Consider the following 18,185-nt stretch of genomic DNA (forward strand, 5'->3'; position numbering starts at 1 on the left):
CCAATTATTTCTGCTACCAGAAATAATATACTTATAATACTTTTTTTCCCACTACTGATATGCAGAGTGCATCATGAGAAACGCTGGGCTGGAAGAAGCACAAGCTGGAATCAAGATTGCCGGGAGAAATATCAATAACCTCAGATATGCAGATGACACCACCCTCATGGCAGAAAGTGAAGAGGAACTATAAAGCCTGTTGATGAAAGTGAAAGAGGAGAGTGAAAAAGTTGGCTTAAAGCTCAACATTCAGAAAACGAAGATCATGGCATCTGGTTCCATCACTTCATGGGAAATAGATGAGGAAACAGTGGAAACAGTGTCAGACTTTATTTTATTGGGCTCCAAAATCACTGCAGATGGTGATTGCAGCCATGAAATTAAAAGACGCTTACTCCTTGGAAGGAAAGTTATGACCAACCTAGATAGGATATTCAAAAGCAGAGACATTACTTTGCCAACAAAAGTCCGTCTAGTCAAGGCTGTTTTTTCCAGTGGTCATGTATGGATGTGAGAGTTGGACCATAAAGAAAGCTGAGTGCTGAAGAATTGATGCTTTTGAACTGTGGTGTTGGAGAAGACTCCTGAGAGTCCCTTGAACTGCAAGGAGATCCAACCAATCCATCCTAAAGGAAATCAGTCCTGGGTGTTCTTTGGAAAGACTGATGCTAAAGCTGAAACTCCAATACTTTGGCCACCTCACACGAAGAGATGACTCATTGGAAAAGACTCTGATGCTGGGAGGGATTGGGGGCAGAAGGAGAAGGGGACGACAGAGGATGAGATGGCTGGATGGCATCACCGGCTCGATGGACATGAGTTTGAGTGAACTCCGGGAGTTGGTGATGGACAGGGAGGCCTGGTGTGCTGCGATTCATGGAGTCACAAAGAGTCGGACACGACTAAGCGACTGAAATATTTTTATTGATTTTCTCTATTAATGTCTTCAGGTACAATTAATAGAACAATGCCCACCTGAATACTACTGAAAATAATGAATTCGATCTTTCTACCCTATCAGAATCTGCCAAATGCTAACACTTTTCCCATAAATCTCAGTTCCTACTAAATTATTCACATTTATTATATTAAAATTATTTAAGTGAACAATTTTATCTTGGTAAGCACTGACCCTCTGGGAGGGCAAGTTTATAGCACATTCTTCTTTTTTGGGAGTTGGGGCCAGGAAACTTCCTCTTCTGTGGAACTGGGCCTGGGGCATGTGGGCGTGACCCAGTCCCTCAGTCATGTCTGACTCTCTGCGACCCCATGGACTGCAGGCCACCAGGTTCCTCTGTCCATGGGATTCTCCAGGCAAGAATACTGGAGTGGGTTGCCATGCCCTCCTCCAGGGGATCTTCCTGACCCAGGGACTGAACCCAGGTCTCCTGCGGCTCCTGCATTGCTCTGCCTTGCAGACTCTTTACCGCTGAGGCACTAGGGAAGCCCAGTATCTTTTTTTTTTTAAGGATTAAAGTTCAATATTTCAAAAGATATTACACAAGTATCTATTAATTTATAAATAAATGGTCAGTATATGCACTGGTTTTAAAATATTTCATTTTAATAAATACCAAGCATTCATTTTACGGGTCAGCCATTCTTTGAGTTTCATCTATTACATATGAATGACAAATCTGTCAGTCCAAATCATGAATGCATGTGTGTGTGCTTGGTTGCTCAGTTGTGTCTGACTTTTTGTGACCCTATGAACTGTACCCTGCCAGGCTCCTCTGTCCATGGGATTTCCCAGGCAAGAATACTGGAGTGGGTTGCCATTTCTTTTTCCAGAGGATCTTCCTAACCTAGGGATAGAACTCACATCTCCTGTGTCTCCTGCATTGCACACATACTTTACTAAGCCATCAGGGAAGCCCCAAAATCATGAGTATGTTCGTTTGAACAATTAAATAGGATTTTCTACCCCACGTGGGGTAATTGGGGCTTCAAAGCCCTGGCCACGCCACGTTGTGTGTGGAGTGACCGGTGGGCTGGCGCCTATGGCCAGCTCTCCCTAAGATATCTTGCCCTGCATTTGTCCAGTTCTTTCCTTCAGGACGTACTCCACAACAAATGCCACTGCCATACGCTGTGCTTACGACAAATTAGTGGCACCTGTGCTCACAGCTACATGAAAAGAAAAAAATGGGCACTGAATTTCCCCAGTGAAGCTGGTGGCGCCCAGGAAACCCCTCCCTGCAGATGCCTCTTGAAACACGGTAAGAGAATCTACAGGTCAGGGTGCTGGGGGAGGGTGGGGAGGTCGGATGGTTAGGTGCAGCCTGGTTCCTGCTGATTCTACTGCAACAGCCTGCCTGACGTCAGTGTCTATTAATTCAGTTGAATGTGGGAGTCTAGACCCTTCCAATGAAGGGGAAAATGGAAGCCATGGAAAAGTAAAAGTAAATTCAGATTTAGCCACTTAGGGGACTTCCCTGATGGTCCAGTGCTTAAGGCTTTGTCTTCCAATACAGGGGGAGCAGGTTCAACCCTTAGTCGGGGATCGAACCCACGTCTCTTCCATCTCCTGCATTGCAGTCAGGTTCTTTACCAGCTGAGCCGCCTGGGAAGGCCTAGGATACCACATCCCTCTCAATTAGCTTTGTGTTGCAGATGTGAGTCCTTGTGCCAAAGAGCTACAGGATGGACATTTGAGGTAAGATAGAAATCACATCTTAAATACATACACGAGGCCATGGGGAGTCGTTTTCTAAGTTGGAAACTCACCCCATGTTTCTTACAAACAGAACTGTATAAAATCTGTCTAATCTCTCAAAGGCCAGTTATAAAAACCTGTCTTAGAGCAGACTCTTTGCCCTTCAGAGACTGAAGTTCTTAGTTCCTGGGCCTGAGGAAAGTCCATGAAAACCGGGGAAGCATGATATGACCTAAGGAAAATCGTGCTACCAGGTCGTAACCCACGAGAAGACAGCGTCTGAAAGCGGGGCGAGTGAGCCCAGACACCATCCGGTCCCCCCTCCAGGCCTGCCCCCACAAGTCCCACTTTAAAGCAGGGAAGCAGGACCAAAAGCCTAGAGCTCGGAGCACTGCCATTCAGATCCCCTCTCCAGAGTCCAGCTAACGGACTCCCAGAGTCCAAGGGACTGCTTTATGCAACTGCAGGCACTTTCAGGGGGTTAAGCCTTCGTGCAACTGATGCCAAGCTGGGCAGCACCGTGTCTCTCAAGTCCTGGTGAACTGCAGGTAAATAAACGTGCATCGCATTCACTTCTAACCCGAAAAGTGAAAGTGAAACTGGCTCACTCATGACTCTTTGTGACCCATGGACTCTACAGTCCATGGAATTCTCCAGGCCAGAGTCCTGGAGTGGGGAGCCGTTCCCTTCTCCAGGGGATCTTCCCAACCTAGGGATCGAACCCAGGTCTCCCGAATTGCAGGCGGATTTTTTACCAGCTGAGCCACAAGGGAAACCAGAGGAGTTATTAAAATTGGTTAAATTAGTAGCAAAAACAGAAAGACTTCTGAAGCATCTAGATCAGACAGACACCGAACCAGGACAGAGCCTGGGGAGGGAGGCTGCCCGGGCCCCTCAGGATCTCTCCCACTAGGAAAGTGGACCAGAGGATTTCCAAGCTCCATTTAACTCTGCAACTGTACAAACTTCAAGAGTTTCACATCCTTGGTTATAAGAAAAATGAGGTTAACTAAATAAGTCCACTAAAGCCCTTAAGATTGTCAATGAATTCAGTCTCAGAGACAGAAAGTTTTTGTCCCCCCAAAAAGCCTATTTTAACTTCTTCGAAGCATGCAAAATTTACCAAGAGTATTTGCTGAACATTATTAAATATTTTTAAATGTTTCATTAAAAACTGTTTTTTTTTCCTATTTTTACTCTCTGTACCATTTTTAATCTACTTTAGTGATGGCATGCTATTTTGAGCAGGAAACATATTCTTTAATGTCTACAAACTAGATCTCTTTTTATAATTCCCTCATAGGACCTGGTTCAAAGTCTATGGCACCTCAGTAATTGTTTGCCCCGCCCCAAAATAAAAGCATTAGTTAGGTGTTCGTATAAATTCCACACAGAAGGCAAGTCCTTTGTAGTCACTAAATTTCCTCGGAATATTTTCTCAAGAGCCTCACCCACAGCTTTAAAAAGGAGGGCAGGAAAAATGCCAGCTGCAATCTCCCACCCTCATTAGGGCCCCCTGTCAGAAATCGGTTAAGGAGAGGGGAATAAGGGGTAATTTTCCTTTAAAATGGAGAGGAGTTTCCTTTAGAAAGGAAATTCGCTGAGGAAGTTGTTTTAGAACAAATAACTGTTCGGGAGGAAGCCGGCAAAAGGTGGGAAGAGGTTCCCTTTGATTCCCCAGTCTGTGTATTTGGGCTCAGACCAGACAACATTTTATGCACATATTAATAGAATGCAAATGAGCCTCCCGCAAGGACAGTGGTATTTGGCACAAAGTATTGTCAACAGAAAGGGCTTGGGTGTATTTTTTTAATCCCATCAAGGTGCCCCGGTGGGGGGGGTGGGTGGGTGGCGGTGTTGAGGAAGGTGGGGGACCCCAGTGCTTGGGAATGGATCCGGGTCTGACCTCCAGTTGGGCGGAGAGCAAAGCGCTTTTTCGGTCTCCACTTCAAGGCCCTCTCTGGAGCTGTGAGCATCCTCTTCAAAGTCCTCAGGTGCTACTGTTTACTCAGCTCTGCTCATGGGCAGCAAGGGCCCCCCAGAGTCACCTGGAGCTTTGGCCCACAGTGTGCGGCCCCCAGCGCCCCCCCCCAGCGACCCTCCAGGCACTGACTCAGCAGGTCTGGGGGGCCTGGGGCTCTGCTTCCCCAGGGTGTTGCTCCCCCACCCCACCACCCGCCTCCACCCCTGGGCCCAGGCTCAGAGACTCACCGCTCTCAGCATCCATTTGATTCTCAGGTGAAAGGGGGATGCAGCATGGAGCTTCCTCTGCAGTGGGATGAGGACATTCTTACGCTCTTGCAAGCAGGGGCCAGTTCAGTCAGTTCTGTTCAGTTCAGTTGCTCAGTTGTGTCCGACTCTTTGCGATCCCATGGACCACAACACTCCAGGCCTCCCTGTCCATCACCAACTCCCGGAGTTTACTCAAACTCATGTCCATTGAGTCAGTGATGCCATCCAGCCATCTCATCTTCTGTCGTCCCCTTCTCCCCTTGCCCTCAATCTTTCCCAGTATCAGGATCTTTTCCAATGAGTCAGCTCTTCGCATCAGGTGGCCAAAGTATTGGAGTTTCAGCTTCAGCATCAGTCCTTCCAATGAATATCCAGGACTGACCTCCTTTAGGATGGAGTGGTTGGATCTCCTTGCAGGGGCCAGAGGGACGCCTAGGAAGCTCCACAGGGTGAAGCCTCTGGGCCGAGGTCGAGGTAGGGCAGGGGCCAGAGGTGGAGGAAACCCACGATTTCCAGGTCCAGCCTTTGTCTTTGCACAGACTGCTTACTGGGAGATACAGAGAAGTTGTTCAACCTCAGCCAATGCTGTCCCATCAGCTATAAGCACACTTCAGAGAAACACTGCAAGTGAAAAGTGAAGTCTCTCAGTCGTGTCTGACTCTTTACTGTAGCCTGCCAGGCTCCTCCGTCCATGGAATGTTCCCGGCAAGACTACTGGAGTGGGTTGCCAGTTCCTCCTCCAGGGGAATCTTCCAGACCCAGGGATCGAACCTGGGTCTCCCACATTGTAGGCAGATGCTTTACCGTCTGTGCCACCAGGGAAGCCCTCAGAGAAACACTAAGTGCTTTCTATTCGTGCAGCTGCTCAATTCCTCCGAAGACACGGCTTAAATGCCCCCTCTGCGGCAGACACTGTTCGGGGCTTTTGGGAGACGCTGGGTAACAAGACGGAGCACATAGATAAAGGCTTCTTTCCTATGGAACCAGCGGGGAGATAGACTGGGCGGTGATCTGCGCGTGAGGGGTGGCCGGGGCTTCGGGTAAAGGAAGAGAACCCGGGGTGCGGGGAGGGTGGGGGGCCGGCACAGCGAGGGGGCGAGGGCGCGGGGGGGCGGGGTGAGCGCGGAAGGGGCGCCTTCTGGGCAAAGGTCCTAGACCACGTCCCTCCGGGTGCTCCAGGGGCAGCGAGTGGGCCAGGCTGAGCGTGGCCATGGGGCAGCAACGGGACCGTGGTGGCGCCAGGTGGGTGGAGGCCGGGCAGGGGCGAGCCGGGGGCCGGGGGAGGCGACCCTGGGGACAGCGCTCGGCATACGGTGCAGAGCTGGGCGGTTTATGTACAAGGTTGCCAGGAGGACTGAGGTTTTGTGTGATTTCTCAGCGAACACACACACAGATCCCCGAGGAGGCCACCCACGTCCGCTAGAGAGAGCCTGCACCGGGGGCGGCACAGACGTGGCGGAGAAGTGACGCGTGCAGGGACGCGGCTCCTCTGGCCGGTCTGGGCGCCGGAAGTCTGACCCCAGGGCCGAGGGGGATTCACTGAGGGGGATCCATCCGGCCCTTGGGGCTGCGGACGGTCTTGGGGGGCCCCGGGAGGCGCGTCCCAGTCTCTGCCCCGTGCTCACAGCACCCCCCCCACACACACACCTGTGTCCAGTGTCCCCTTTTCTTAGGACACGGTTTCTCCTGGACTAGGCCCCCCACCAGGACGGCCCACCCTGACTACTCACGTGCTCCCAGGCCCTGTTTCCGGTCCCTGCGGGAGGCCTTCACCTTTTCTGAGGGGACCCGAGTCTCCCCTCATTGAGGGCGCGCTGCTCCTCTGTGGGTCCTCTTCCTCCTCCGAGGCCCGGCGGAGTCTGGGTCTGGGTCCCAGCAGCCACCGGCCCGGACTGTTTATAAATGGGAGCTGTGTGGCCTGGGGCGCCCGCTGGACCCCCAATAGATGTGGTGTCTCCACAGCCTCACAAAGGTGCCCCAGGGACTTGCGTGGGGTCCAGTGGTTAGGACTCCGCACTGTCCACTGTCCACTGGGTTTGGTCCCAGCTTGGGGAACTAAGATCCCGCAGGCTGAGTGGTGTGAGCAAAATGTAACAACACCATCGTGTGTTAGGAGCTGAGGGCGTTCCAGACACACTCCAGCCCTCAGTGTGCTGCGTTCCAGGAAACCGCAACACAGACACCCCTGAGGACGCCCTAACAGCAAGTGGCAGACACATGCAGCATTAGCTGGATTCCGAAGTTTGGGAACGACGTGTGAGCTTGCTCTCAGTCGACGCCACTCTGCTAAAACCCTGCAGCGGCGCCTCCTTGGACCCCGAGTAAAAGCTGTGGTCCTTCTGGCCCGTAGGCCCGGGAACCCCGCCCTGCCCCTGTCGGCTGCGTCCCCACTCTCTTCTGGCCTGTAGGTTCGGGACCCCCGTGCCCCTGTCCCCCACATCCTGCTCTCTTCTGGCCTGTAGGCTCGGGACCCCGCCCCGCCCCTGAGCCCCCTGCCCGCGTCCCAGCTCTCCCAGCACCCAGGGGTCCTCACTGTGCCCTGCTCACCACACACACCCCAGGGCCTTGGCACCTGCTCTTCTCCAGGGTGGTCGCACCCAGAGGCCCGCAGGCCACCCTCCCCAGCACCCCAGATATCCTTTAACCTGCCCTCCATTTTTTTCACAGCCTGTATCCTCTCCCATCTTACCATCAAATCTATTTTTCTTTATTCTTTTTTAGGTTTTTTTTTATTATTTGTCTCTCATTGGCACAAAGTAAATGTTTTGGAGGCACAAGCTGCATTGACCAGGTACTTCAGGGAAGGTCCCAGACCCTGGAACTCAGGGCTTGGGGGCTCTGGTGATCAGCCTGAGGCACGAAGCCAGCAAACTTCAGAAGCAGCTTTGTGAGGGACTTCCCTGGTGGTCCAGTGGCTAAGACTCTGCATTCCCAATGGAGGGGGCCCAGGTTCGATCCCTGGTCAGGGAACTAGATCCCACGTTCCACAGCCGAGAGCTCCCATGCTGCAACTAAAACATGTCTCCTGCTTCAGCGAAGATAGAAGCCCCCATGTGCTGCAGGTAGGACCCGGTGCAGCTCAAGATGCCGGGAGAAAGACCAACAACCTCAGATGCGCAGGTGACACCACCCTTACGGCAGAAAGTGAAGAGGAACTAAAGAGCCTCTTGATGAAGGTGAAGAAAGAGAGTGAAAAAGCTGGCTTAAAACTCAATATTCAAAAAACCAAGATCATGGCATCCGATCCCATTGCTTCATGGCAAATAGATGGGGAAACAATGGAAACAGTGACAGACTTTATTTTCTTGGGCTCCAAAATCACTGCAGATGGTGACTGCAGCCATGAAATTAAAAGACACTCCTTGGAAGAAAAGCTATGACCAACCTAGACAGCGTATTAAAAAGCAGAGATATTACTTTGCCAACAAAGATCCGTCTAGTCAAGACTATGGTTTTTCCAGTAGTCATGTATGGATGTGAGAGTTGGACCATAAAGAAAGCTGAGCACAGAAGAACTGATGCTTTTGAACTGTGGTGTTGGAGAAGACTCTTGAGAGTCCCTTGGACTGCAAGGAGATCCAACCAGTCCATCCTAAAGGAAATGAGTCCTGGGTGTTCTTTGGAAGGACTGATGCTAAAGCTGAAACTCCAATACTTCGGCCACCTGATGCAATGAACTGACTCAATGGAAAAGACCCTGATGCTGGGAAAGATTGAAGGTGGGAGGAGAAGGGGATGACAGAGGATGAGATGGTTGGATGGCATCACCGACTCAATGGACATGAATTTGAGCAGGCTCTGGAAGACAGTGACGGACAGGGAGGCCTGGTGTGCTGCAGTCCATGGGGTTGCAGAGAGTCAGACAGGACTGAGCATCTGAACTGAACTGACTGAAAAATAAAAAGGAACTGTGTTGGATTATTAAAAAGGGTGTGGGAGAAGGTTGTGTGTGTTTGGGAGCTGCTGAGAGTAGATGAAGTCTTCCTGAACAGGGCGGGATGGTGGGAAGGACCAGGCCCCCTGCAGTCAGGCAGGCCGTCGACTGGGAAGAAACCTGGAGTCAGGAAGGCATATGAAACGTGTCTGAGATGTTCGGGCAGCCTCTCTGGAGAGGCTTGAGATGGCAACTCAGAGGAGGAATTCAGAGATAGAGGTAGGAAGGAGCCAGTCCTGGGCAAGCTTTGCTCAAAATGGGCCTGGACTGTGGGCCTGGACTGTGGGGGAACGGGCAGCAAGGGTCGTGGATGGGGAGAAAGCTGGTGAGAGCGCATCTCGCCGAGGGCAGTGAGGAGTAGCCAGTGGCCTGGGGCATACCCCGGCTCTGCCACTGCCCAGGTGCGCCTGGGGGCAGCTCCCTGACCTTTTCCAGCCCAGCTCTCCCCTGGGAAATGGTCTGCATAAGATGCAACAGGAAGGGCCTTCGTGTGATTGAGAGGAGGTGAAGTCAGACCAGGCACCTGCTGTGAACCTGAGGCCTGAAGGGCGCATCCCCAAGCGCGATAACGGCAGCATGCGGGTCCGTCCTGCAAACAAGACAGACCACAGGTACCTCTCTCCGCTGGCTCTCCAGGTCCCACTGAGAGCCCAGGCCGGGGGTCTTCCTCTGCCTCTGCTGAGTATTCATTTTCTCTTGGAGTATCTTCACCCAGAGAGCACCCCTTGGTCTGCGCTTGTCCTTGTGGAGCTCAAGGTCGTGCTGAAAGGAACATCCCGATGCAGAATAAGGAACTGATATTCAAACAAGGCCCACAGCACCGGGGACTCACCGGGGAGAGAGTTGGGGTGAAGGCTCACAGAGTCTCACATTCATCAATAGTCATCCACATCCATGAGCATACTTGAGATGGGTGGACTTTTGCTGTGTGCAAATTACACATCAGTAAAGATCTTCATGACCCAGATAATCACAATGGTGTGATCACTCACCTAGAGCCAGACATCCTGGAATGTGAAGTCAAGTGGGCCTTAGAAACATCACTACGAACAAAGCTAGTGGAGGTGATGGAATTCAAGCTGACCTATTTCAAATCCTGAAAGATGATGCTGTGAAAGTGCTGCACTCAATATGCCAGCAAATTTGGAAAACTCAGCAGTGGCCACAGGACTGGAAAAGGTCAGTTTTCATTCCAATCCCAAAGAAAGGCAATGCCAAAGAATGCTCAAACTACCACACAATTGCACTCATCTCACATGCTAGTAAAGTAATGCTCAAAATTCTCCAAGCCAGGCTTCAGCAATATGTGAACCGTGAACTTTCTGATGTTCAAGCTGGTTTTAGAAAAGGCAGAGGAACCAGAGATCAAATTGCCAACATTCGCTGGATCATGGAAAAAGCAAGAGAGTTCCAGAAGAGCATCTATTTCTGCTTTACTGACTATGCCAAAGCCTTTGACTGTGTGGATCACAATAAACTGTGGAAAATTCTGAAAGAGATGGGAATACCAGACCACCTGATCTGCCTCTTAAGAAATTTGTATGCAGGTCAGGAAGCAACTGGACATGGAACAACAGACTGGTTCCAAATAGGAAAAGGAGTTCGTCAAGGCTGTATATTGTCACCCTGCTTATTTAACTTACATGCAGAGTACATCATGAGAAATGCTGGACTGGATGAATCACAGCCAAAATCAAGATTCTGGGAGAAATAACCTATAATTTGCAGATGACACCGCATTTATGGCAGGAACTGAAGAGCCTCTTTATGAAAGTGAAAGAGGAGAGTGAAAAAGCTGGCTTAAAACTTGACATTCAAAAAACTAATATCATAGTATCCAGCCCAATCTTCTCATTGCAAATAGAAGGGGAAAAAGTGGAAGCAGTGAAAAATTTTATTTTCCTGGGCTCCAAAATCAGTGCAGATGGTGACTGCAGCCATGAAATTAAAAAACACTTGTGCCTTGGAAGGAAACTTATGACAAACCTAGACAGCATATTAAAAAGCAGAGACATCTCTTTGCTGACAAAGGTCCATATAGTCAGAGCTGTGGTTTTTGCAGTAGTCATGTATGGATGTGAAAGTTGGACCATAAAGAAGGCTGAATGCCAAAGAATCGATGATTTTGAATTGCAGTGCTGGACAAGACTCAGGAGTCCCTTGGACAGGAAGGAGATCAAACCAGTCCATCCTACAGGAAATAAACCCTGAATATTCATTGGAAGGACTGAAGCTGAAGGTCCAACACTTTGGCCACCTGATGCGAAGAACTGACTCATTGGAAAAGACCCTGATGCTGGGAAAGATTGAAGGCGGGAGGAGAAGGGGACGACAGAGGATGAGATGGTTGGATGGCATTGCTAATTCAATGGACATCAATTTGAGCAAGTTCCAGGAGATAGTGGAGGACAGAGGAACCTGGCGTGCTGCAGTCCATGTGATCGCAGAGCCGGACATGACTCAGCAACCAAACAACAAATATTTTGAAAATCAGGGAGGACTGGTCTCTTTATGTCGGCAAGTCTTCCTATGAAAGAGTGTTGTATGTCTTCTCTGGTTGAAGGCGTCTCAACCTGAAATTCCTCGAGCCTTAAATAACGCGCGCAGATGCTACCCGGGGCGCAGCTGCGCTCACAGCTGATTTTGTCAGCGCGCCTGCTCACTGCTCCATCCAGATGTCCTGCTGACCCTCGTCACTTCCCCCTTCCTCCTGCAGAGGGCGCCAGGGACCAAGGAGCCGCCACCCCTACCTGGAGCCAATCTTGACTCCGGCAGGGAAAGAGTTCAGAATAGGCGAGGTCCTTGGATTTTCCACATTATTTCAGCTCATGTTCTCTTTTGTGACTGTGGATGACCACAAGCTGCGTGAATTTCTCACACGCGCTCAGGTAAAGTGACTTTTTTCTAAGAGGTTTGTTAGAAACTGCAAATGCACACTCTTAAAAGTGTTACTTTTGCCAGAATATAGGCTTTTAGCATCCACACAACAGGGATGTTTTCTGCCACTAAGAACGGCCTGGCCGTGTCACACGGGAACTGAGGGCGTTACGTAGGGAGATAGTAAAGGCCGCAGAGTCAGCCTGTGACGTAAGCGGTTACTGCCTCCTCCAGCAGGACGTGCTGTGATTCCTTTGTCTTCAGCAGAATGAAAATGTCTGTTGCGGAGGCTCTTTCCATTAGCCGTTTCTCATGATCTTTCAAGATTCGTGACCTGTTAAGCTGCACCTGAGGAGAATCGTACCAAACTGTGGATGAAGATCCCTGTTATCCTAAGGCCCCTTTCAGCCTATTTTTTCCTGCACTTCACAAGACGTGGTTCCCTACTATGCTGCGAGAAGGCTGCGGTGTTCGGTTTGTGCAAACACACAGCTGAAGGATGAGCAGGCAGATGGCAGAGACGGCCGTCAGCCGCCGTGGACGGCCCTGCGTCCCCAAGGCCCGGGGCTCCGTCAAGCAGAAAGCCCCCGCCCAGGCTCCCAGGGGGCGGGCGGAACAGGGATGATGGCTTTTGCACGAGGCAGCTGTGGGCGTGAGACGCTCGGAGAACCAGGCCGGGGGACGCTGCAGAGGGATTGTCTTCGCAGCACAGCAGCACCTGCTCCGGGCCCGACCCGCCCGCAGAAGCCGTGAGTCACCAGGGCTCAGCCCGGGGAATTCAGCCACCGCGAGCCTTTGTTTCACGTCTCAGCATTTTCTCCTTCCTGGAATTCGGAGCCTGGCAACAGCGTGGAGTCTGTAGCAGATGGCTACTCAAAGGCACTGGGAAACCAGTCCGCGGGGGTCCTGCGTCTACAGGAAACACTTCCTTACGTTTCGTCCTCATTTCTCATGTCTTTCTTCCACTGGGCACTTGCATTAGCCTCTTTCGGAGGTTAGCAGAAGATTGTTTTTTAACTGAGGCATGTAATTCACAGGTCATGAAACTCACCCCTTTAAAGAGTTCACTTGAGTACAGCCCATCACCAGAATTAGCGTCAGACCGTTTTCATGCCCCAGAGGAAGAGCCTGCCCGTTAGCTTCAAGTGGCTCTGGAGGTAAGGAACCTGCTTGCCAATGCAGGAGACGTAAGAGATGGGGGTTCGATCCCTGGGTCAGGAAGATCCCCTGGGGGAGGGCACAGCCACCTATACCAGTATTCTCGCCTGGAGAATCCTGGGGACAGAGGTGCCTGGTGTTGGAGTCCTGACCTCAGCCCCTCAGAGTGTGACTGTATGTGGAGATGGAGGCTTTACGAGGTCATCATTAAAATGAGACGATCCAACCTGACGGCTGCCCATATAAGAAGAGGAGATTCGGACACAGAGAGACCCAGGAGTGCAGGTACACAGAGAAAGTCCACGTGAGGACATGCGGGGTGGGCGAGTGTCTGCAAGCCAAGGAGAGAGGCCTCAGGAGAAACCAAACCTGCCCACACCCTGACCTTGCAGAGCCAGCCTGTAGAGCTGTGTGGAAATAAACGTCTAAGCGCCTGCCCCGACTGTGGTCTTTTGTTAGGGCAGCCCCAGCAGACTGATTCGGACCCCAGCAGACCTCTAGTCTGGATATTTCACACAAATAGAATCATTCCAGACAAATAGTACCACGCAACATGTAGTCTTTTACATCTGGTTCCTTTCACTTAGCGTAATATCTTCAAGTTTCATCTGTGCTGCACCAAATATATAAGAACGTAATTCCCTTTTATGGCTAACTGGTATGGTTATGCAGAGACCGATTTTGATGTCTGTTTATACTTGATGGACATTAGGGGTGTTCTCACTGCTTAACTCTTATGAATAATGCTGTTATGAAAATCATGTACAAGTTTTTGTGTGAACATAAACTTTCTATTATCTTAGGTATATGCTTAGAAGTGGAATTTCTGGGTCATGTGGTGATTCGAGGCTGAACTTTTTAAGGAACCGTAAACCACTTTCCAAAGTGGCTGCGCCGTTTTAGCCTGTCACCGTAACGCACGGGGCTTGGATTTCTCCACGTCCTCGTTACGGTCTGTCCTTTCTTGTTACAGCCACTTGAGTGACTGTGGGGTGACAGCTTGCTGTGGCTGGGATGCTCTTTTATGTCAAGAGTGGAAAACATAACGTGGTTTCCTTCTCTGTGCCTCACCTTCCGATGTTTGTACTTTTTACAGAAATGTAATCACTGGTTGTGTGACCCCTTATCAGGTCTCACATAATGGTTTTATGGCTCATCCAGGTTGGCAGTGTTGACTTGTCTAAGTGTATGTGTGCACACGTGTGCATGTGATGTGTGTATGCGTGTGCACGTGATGTGTGTACACATGTGCATGTGATGTGTGTACACGTGTGCGTGTGTATGCCTGCAGGGGGTTGTGAAAACATGTGTGTGTCCTCCTCCCACGGGTCTTGGTCAGAGTGACTTTGTTGTTCCCTTGCCCACATTGCCTACACAAGGCTGCAAACAGCAGGTGCTTTACAAACCCGGGAGCTTCTGGGCTGGTTGCTTCAGAGGGGCTTTGGGAGCCCGCTTCCACCGTGCAGGCACCCGGGCTGCCCCCCTGTTGCCCTTCCAGAACAGGGCTCGGTCACCTCCTCTCCCTGAGGCTTGTTGCCATGGAAGTTCCTCGCCCACGTGACCTGTGCCCCAGGGCCCCAGCTTACGCCCAGGCCCAGGAGCCTGGCAACCGCTGCCCTGGGAGCTCCGTCCAGGCAGGTCTGTGCCCATGTCTGCACTGCGGGCCCGTCCCACCCCTCCCAGCGCACTTCTTGCTGGGCCTCCCCTACCCCTGGTGCTCAGCTGCACCCGTGATTCATTTTCCTCCACTCTGCTCATCACATCATGGCAAACTTTCTATGTATGTAATTTACTTGTGCGTGATTCTACCTGACTTATATTAACAAGTGATTTCTCTGGTGGTTCAGCAGTAAAGAATCCACCAGCAATTCAGGAGATACAGGAGACATGGTTTCGATCCCTGGGTCGGGAAGATGCCCTGGAAAAGGAAATGGCAATCTACTGCAGTATTCTTGCCTGGGAAATCCCACGGACAGAGGAGCCTGGCGGGCTATGGTCCCTGGGGTCACGAAGAGTGAGAAACGACTGAGTGAGTAAACAACAACAACTGACTCTTCTGGCTCCGCGTTGTCTCCTGCAGCAGCACCGGGGCCCGCGAGGCCGAGGGTTTGTGTTTTTCTCACCTCTGTCGTCTCTCCCCTGAGAATGCAGCCTGGCCCACAGAAGGCACCTGTACGTGGTCCTGGAGCTCAGTGTGTGTTACGCGGCTCAGAGGAGAGAAGAATCTGGAAGCTGATGAGAGCCCCGGCCGCCCTCGTGAAAATCCTAACCCCATCAGAGGTGAGAAGCAGTAGCTTCCTGTTGAAGTAACCCGGGGACGCCGAGCATCTTAAACGAATGTGTTTAAACTTGACCATGAAATAAAATGGTTGAACTCTTTTCACATCCAAGTTGTCTCAATGCTTTTAAAGCTATTATTTAAAGTATATGAGGTCTCAATAAACATCTTCCTAAAAAAGTTTTGGGCTTTGCTATGGTAACAGAAGTAAGAGAGCCTCAGAAGAAGAAAATCTTGAAACAGGAACAGATATGAACTGTCAGGAGACCTGGGTTCAATCCCTGGGCCAGGAAGATCCCCTGGAGGAGGGCATGACACCCCACTCCAGGATTCTTGCCTGGAGAATCCCATGGGCAGAGGAGCCTGGCGGGCAGCAGTCCACAGGGTCACAACGAGTCGGACACGACTGAGCAACTGACACCTTCACTTTCAGGAAGTGTCACACGTGGTTAAAGCACAGGTAGACTCAGACCCTCTATTTCACCAGCATCAGTGTTGCGAATGAGCTCATAGAGGCCGACAGAAAGAAACCACCATCATGTTGACCCCAAACGTTACTTCCTGCTGTTTCATCAGAACACGGCAATCTTGTCAAAATAGGACTAAAGTCCGCATGAGCGCGGAGCTGTGAAATTCACATCTTTATCTTCACAACGTTCACAGAGCCCACTGCTGATAACAGAATTAACTGAATTAATTTGAAAATCTGAGTTCTGGGTACACACTATGCTAAAAACAGGCTCAAGTTTACGAAGGAAAAATGGCAACCATAATTGACTGCAACTCTGGTGGGTTGAATCACCTTCACTAAAAATTTGTGGGTTGATGTCTTAAGCCCCAGCGCCTAGAATGTGACTTCACTTGGAAAGAGGGTGGCTGGAGACATAATTAGTTGAGACAAGGTCGTACTGGAGCAGGGTGGGCCCCAGATCACGCATGATTAGTGTCTGTATAAACAGGAGAAACTCAGCCACAGACGCACACACACAGGAGAACGCTATGAAGGTGAAGACAGACTCGGGCAGATGTACCTACAGCCCAGGAACCCCAAGAATCACCTCCATCACTGGGGGCTGGGGGCAGCATCAAGGCAGGAACCAGCCCTACCCAAGCCTTAACCATGATCTCTGGCCTCCAGAAGTATGAGACAATGAAGTTCTGGTGTTTAAGACACCCACTCTGTGCCGCTTTGTTACAGCAAACTAATATATTACCCATATCTGACATTCAGGTATGTTACCTATATCACTGCGGGAAAAACTATTTTTAAAACCATAGAATATTCTGTGTCAACTTTTGACCTGACAGTTGGTGTTATGAATGCAGTTAGTTGAAGAAAGAGAAACCCAAACTGTTAAATTCTGAGGAAAAATAATAATAATAATAATAAGGTCACAAATGAAGGAAACTGCAGTCCCATCCATGTGGCCCCTCTGTCATCTTGGAGCCCAGACACCTGGAAGGCCAGACACGCGTGGCGGCCACGGTGGGAGAGCCCCCCCCAGCTCCAGCACTTGGGCCCCGGGCACAGCCCTCAGGCTTGGCCTTGCCAGGACCACCTGGTACCTGCCGGCCTGGTTAGCAGCCCCCAACTGTGCTTGTCATCAAGCTCTGGGCACGTCCCTGGGTGCATTGGCACAACTGTGCAAATTGGCAGAACACCCTCCATGCGAGAGTGACCGTCCAGGGAGTAGAGGTGTGGGAGATGCCGGAGCGGCCCGGGCTCTGAGCCTGGTCTTCACGCCTAGGCGGCCGGCACCTTTGGGAAGCATGTCTTCCAGCTGCTTCAGACAGTGACAGAGGAGCTGCGTGTCCCTCGTTTTACACCCGCTCCCCTCAACAGCCTCTTCCAGCTGTGTGCTGCCTTGTGGCCTTGGCTCCCTTCTGTGCTGCAAATACTCTCACGGCGGTAGATCTCAAGCTTCTCGTGCAAGGCTGGCCAACCCAAGGAATTCCTGAAAGGTCTCCAAGTTCAGTTCAGTTCAGTTGCTCAGTCATGTGCCACTCTTTGCAACCCCATAGACTGCAGTGCACGAGGCCTCCCTGTCCATCACCAACTCCCAGAGTTCACTCAAACTCATGTCCATCGAGTCGGTGATGCCATCCAGCCATCTCATCCTCTGTTGTCCCCTTCTCCTCCTGCCTTCAATCTTTCCCAGCATCAGGGTCTTTTCCAATGAGTCAACTCTTCGCATCAGGTGGCCAGAGTATTAGAGCTTCAGCTTCAGCATCAGTCCTTCCAAAGAGTATTCAAGACTGATTTCCTTTGGGATGGACTGGTTGGATCTCCTTGCTGTCCAACAGACTCTCAGGAGTCTTCTCGAAAACCACAGTTCAAAAGGTCAACAAAGGCCCGCCCCAACAGTGACCAGCTCCAGCCCCAGCTCTTGGGCAGTTCTGAGCAACCTGACCCACTGTCTCGTGCCGGAGGAGGGTCTCCTTCTGGACCCCACAGCCTGGGTTATGCTGCCGAGTTTCCGTCCTCGATGATGTGTGCACATGTGTGTGCACGTGTGTGTGTGCGTGCATGTGTGCACGTGTGCCCGTCCTCGATGATGTGTGTGTGTGTGCGTGTGTGCCCTGGCCACTGTGTGGTCAGATCCTTCCCTGGTTGCATCCCGCAGAAGCCTGAGAAAAGGAGCGCTGGGCACCTGGCTTCAGCCTTACCCTCCTCTTTAACCCTGTATCACCATCCGCACCCTCCACCCTGCCCCAGCTCTTGACCTGTCCCTGACACCAGTCAGCTTCAGTCCAGGGAAGAGCGTGTCCCCTGTCCATGGTGCTGGAGCTGTGTTTCCACCAGGCACCTGCCTGTCCCTTCCCTGCAGGTGAGGCTCTCTTCCTGACCCACTGATGTTGCCGCAGCACAGATTGTACAGGAAGGAAGACTACACGCAGACAGCAGACCGGATGCCACCCCCCCAACTGGAGACTCTCACACGCCCCTCAGGGTCTGGGTTCCTCGGATTTCGGCAACTTCATTTCACTGCTAGCAAACCAGGTTTCAACTTTTCAACATTTCTGCTTCATCCCCTACCAACTAATGTTCA

At 51.1% G+C, this 18,185-nt stretch overlaps 1 long non-coding RNA gene and 1 other non-coding gene across 2 annotated transcripts; both read left to right on the plus strand.

Moving 5' to 3' along the window:
* Nucleotides 1–7,785: 7,785 nt before the first annotated feature.
* Nucleotides 7,786–7,858, plus strand: TRNAG-CCC (transfer RNA glycine (anticodon CCC)). Its single transcript has one exon. It is a non-coding gene; the product is annotated as a tRNA-Gly (tRNA).
* A 6,854-nt stretch (nucleotides 7,859–14,712) lies between these two features.
* Nucleotides 14,713–15,240, plus strand: LOC129619505 (uncharacterized). The gene is made up of 2 exons (XR_008697916.1): nucleotides 14,713–14,886; nucleotides 15,002–15,240. It is a non-coding gene; the product is annotated as an uncharacterized LOC129619505 (long non-coding RNA).
* The last annotated feature ends 2,945 nt before the right edge of the window (nucleotides 15,241–18,185 follow it).

This window comes from Bubalus kerabau, chromosome 9 (genome assembly GCF_029407905.1).
Source record: "Bubalus kerabau isolate K-KA32 ecotype Philippines breed swamp buffalo chromosome 9, PCC_UOA_SB_1v2, whole genome shotgun sequence".
NCBI classification, from domain to species: Eukaryota; Metazoa; Chordata; class Mammalia; order Artiodactyla; family Bovidae; genus Bubalus; species Bubalus kerabau.